The following is a 4,341-nucleotide window of genomic DNA, read 5'->3' as shown; positions in this document are numbered from 1 at the left end:
TGGCTTCTGGTTGCTTTCCCACTCCAATAGTTCTCAGGAACTTCCATACACTACATGGGTCACCATTTTCAACGGATTATACTTATCCGCCTCAGCCTTATAGACTTATCCCTCGCTTCATCAGAAGGACACGATTTTAATTGAGATTTGGCTTGATTTTTTAAATTCAATTGAGATTTAATTTCTTCAGTGAGCCAAGGTGCAGGTAAGTGTTTGAGCTTCACCGGACGTACTGGAGCATGAGAGTCGTACAGCTGTGTTAGCAGAGAATAAAATAAATTAATTTTATCATTAAAGTCTTCACAGCAATTTACCGCATTCCTGTCCATCTTAATCGCATCAGCACAGAGACTCTCGTGGTCGATTCGACCAAAACTTCGCTGCATGACAATTTTAGGTTTGGATTTGGGAGGTCGAATATTATAAGAAAGGAAAATAAGATTGTGATAGGAGAACGCATCTGCAGCACTCTGACCATGCTTGGAGACAAAATCAGTGTTAGATACGATTATAAGGTCAAGCAAGGAAGGGGCACAGTTAGGGAAATAATGCGTAGGATTAAGAGGGAGGATATGAAGATTAAAAGAATCAACAATAGAAAGCAATTTATTAGAACGAGAGTCATTTTTTAGTAAACAAGTGTTAAAATCACCCATAATTATGGTGTGACTATATGAATGACTAAAAAATTAACTAAAAGATCATCGAAAGTAGGGAAGTAATCAATGGTAGAGGAAGGACTGTAGATAACACCTAGAAGAATTTTTGTGTGGGACATGAAGACCTCTAGAAAAAGGTATTCGACCGCAGCTGCAGATGTGGGTTCGGGCGAAGAGCTGACGATAGTGAAAGGTATGTGGTGGCGGAGATAAATAGCAACTCCGCCTCCACCCCTACAGGCACGATCGTTGCGAATCAGTTGGAAACCGGGTAAGGAGTAACAGGAGGAAGATAAAGAGGGCTTAAAGAGGGCTTTAGCCAGGTTTCGGATACTAGGATAGCTTGGATATTTGTAGATTCGAATGTGGCGAGAAAATCAGTATAATGTGCCGGAATACTCTGCGCGTTAATATGCACCACATTAAAAGTTTTAGAGCTAGTAGGAAAATGATTATAATTATTCCATTGAACAATCCGATCCGAAAACAATAATTGAAGACAGAAAAGGAGATAATTTTGTATCAATTATTTTGTGGGAGGAGTTTCGGAAGTTCCTATCAACTTCTCTTGAATAATAGTATTACTTATTAATTTATTCAATTAAATGGAATTTAACTTCATAAAAAAAAATCATTTGAAATTTTATATTTCAAGCTGTCTATGTGTACTCAAAACATATATATGTTTGTAATTCATTAGTGACTTCAATTCCGGTGATTTTGGTGATAGACATTGCTTACAGCGCCAGCGCCATTTCTCTTTCATTACCGACTACTACTACCGTTTGAACTGTTCACGGGGTAAGTAGTAGTGTAATTACTCTTGGTTGTAATGTAAATTGATTAATTTATGTAGTGTACTTCATCCTTATATTGATTATCAATAATAATTTCAAAAACATTATGCGTTTTCAGTTTAAATAGGAAAAAATAATGTTGCAATAATCAATACCCATACCTACTTGACTAATTTAATACGATACGATTTTAATTAGTTTTGAACGATCTTTCTTTCTTCCACATGGTTTCGTTAGGTACATCATGTTTCGTTTGATGATTAATTGCAATTGAAATAAGTTGCTGTTTTGAGTATTGTTCAAAATAGTGAATTTTATATCGGTTATTTCCTAAATTTTGTTCTTGCATACGGATATGAAGTTCAATTTATTTTAATTAGTAATACTTTCATGTCATATACAACTGTAAAAAATTATAGTGTTTAAATTTTAAATAGGTGACGTTGTTTTGTTAACATGATGCAATTGAAGTGAAGGATGACTATAATTATTATATTATGCTTAATATTACATCTAATAATAATGTCTTTCATGTATACCTTTCAGTGACGGTAATTTCGAGATTTCACGAGACTGCATGTTCTAATCATGTTTCACAATAGCAACGACAACGTAGGTGCTGCAATGGCGTGCGTGGCCACTGGTGAGTTTCTTTTAATTAATTATGCCCTTCTTCCTGTAACCTATTGCATAGTCCGTGCTAAATTCGTGATCTTCTGGTAACTGCGAATTGAAATGTTCTGTATAACTTAATTAAGAAATATTTCTTTCATGTCGAGTTTACTTATTACAATTATAGAAAAATCCTGAATTAGGTAAAGAATTGCGAGTTTCTTAAGACATCGATTGCTGTGTTATTTGTTGTTTGTGATCATCGTTGTACATACTATGTTTACTAATTAGTAAATACTTTGAAAATTATCCGTGTATTTGTACTAATACAGTTACATTCAGCAATTTTATAAGTCAAACAAAAAATTGCGCGGAAAGGAGTCGTGTCTATTGCTAATCGCCATTTTGTACAATTGTGTTCTTATGTACGTATTCATTATTCTGTTTTGTGTTATAGTTACCGACAATGCTTAATGCTTATGTGTGTTTTCTTATTAATATCGACTATATTCAAGGTCCGACGCTTCAGGCCGATCCCCGGTTTATGGGTAACTTGGCTTTTCGCCCGCGTCGAATTCGCTTATATCGCGCGACATGGCAAGGAGTATTTTCTTCGCATTAAAAAGTATGGTTTGTTATTTCCCACGTTCAGCTCCATCTTCATACCAAGTTTCATCAAAATCGCTTTGACAATAACGAACTTTCATACAAACCTTCATCGAGTCTTTCATCCCTTTCTCCCCTTTTTCGCGATAAAAGTATCCTATGTCCTTTCCCAAGTTCAGTTCTATCTTCATACCAAATTTTATCAAAATCGGTTCAGTGGTTTAGGCGTGAAAGCGTAACAGACGACAGACAGAGTTACTTTCGCTATTATAATATTAGTAGGGATAACGCACAATGTGTCGCGATGTCAATGTATTATATAAATGAGTGTACTTATTCTTACGTTCTTAACAGGGCCGCGTTTTCTACTGTTAATTAATTATGCTCTTCGCCCTCGAACACAATAATTTTTTGCAATATAAATGGGCGTAAATAATAATATTTTTATATAATGATAATAATAATGGTAATTTATATTTATCATGCTTTCCAGATCAACTTCATTGTGGCAATAAATATAAAATGTATGGATTTGAGAAGATACAGATTTGACAAGAGAACCATTTAATGTAATGAAAGAAACCACACCATATCACAGGTAAGTTGGCAATATTATAATATTTATTACAACCATTCTGTTGGTATAAAGGTTAACAATAAAAAAGGCCTTAATTTCAATAGAATAACATACATTCATTGCTATGTATGTTTTGATTTCATATGCATAACTTTTTTTTTTGTTTTCAAGAATGCCTCATTTGGGATTATTATATTTGGTTGGTCATTATTCATATGATATATATTGTGTAAGTCAGCAGGAGACACGAAAAAGTCTACTTTATAATACTTCTACTAAATGCTATGAGAATTGACTAAACTATAAAAGGTAAATCTCATTTGTTACTGTTTACAAAAAATTAAAAGCTCTTTTGATATTTTTTTTATAATTATCCTCTTCAAAAAAGAAAGTTTAGCTACCAGATATTTCAAGAACAAACTTTCCATTCATAAATCACTACAATCTCAAAATAGCGATACATTTCCAATATATAATATTGTATTGATGGTAACCAATCTTGATAAATCGGTCGACATAGTAACGTTGTAAGAAACACGAAAAAAAACATACTGTCGAATTTATAATCTCCTACTTTTTTGAAGTCAGTTGACAAAAACTTCAAATATATGCATTTATGAATTTGTTTTTAACAAAAAAATTTTATTCAAATTTCAGCATGAAGCCGCCAGGCAGCTAATGCAGCAGCCATAACAATTTCAATTGCAAGGATCTCGCCGGTCCTCGGCCTCGACAGTGCGATGATCTAACTGCCAACAAAATCATACTCCACACCATTTAATTATTTTTTTGTTTTCTTTTCGTACTACAATAGCCTACTTCATTTTGATGTCGGCTATAATTGTAATTAATTTTCTGACCAATTTGTACATAATAAGCTGCTAATGTTACTGTATTATAAAAATGTAAAAATGAGCTTAATACTCAATAAATGTTTAATAAACTTTCATTTATATGCGAAGTGACTGACCATTGACATTATTTAGATAAATACTAATTATCAAACCATTGTTTCTATTATATTAATCAGTTTTTTTTTTTGCTTGCAAGGACTACCTGTGGTGATGTCTGGTATATAATATTTAGTATT

General features: G+C 33.1%; 1 long non-coding RNA gene across 2 annotated transcripts; it reads left to right on the top strand.

The window, feature by feature from the left end:
• Positions 1-1,419: 1,419 nt before the first annotated feature.
• On the top strand, positions 1,420-3,974 carry LOC119839400. 2 transcript variants are annotated; one of them, XR_005288249.1, is made up of 4 exons: positions 1,420-1,460; positions 2,003-2,099; positions 3,168-3,272; positions 3,909-3,974. It is a non-coding gene; the product is annotated as an uncharacterized LOC119839400 (long non-coding RNA). The 2 variants fall into 2 exon arrangements; XR_005288250.1 differs by lacking the exon at positions 1,420-1,460 and adding an exon at positions 1,531-1,693.
• The last annotated feature ends 367 nt before the right edge of the window (positions 3,975-4,341 follow it).

The sequence above is a fragment of the Zerene cesonia genome, unplaced genomic scaffold (genome assembly GCF_012273895.1).
Source record: "Zerene cesonia ecotype Mississippi unplaced genomic scaffold, Zerene_cesonia_1.1 Zces_u028, whole genome shotgun sequence".
In the NCBI taxonomy this organism is placed as follows: domain Eukaryota; kingdom Metazoa; phylum Arthropoda; class Insecta; order Lepidoptera; family Pieridae; genus Zerene; species Zerene cesonia.
The sequence above is the reverse complement of the archived record's forward strand: the minus strand, read 5'-3'. Positions and strand labels throughout refer to the sequence as shown.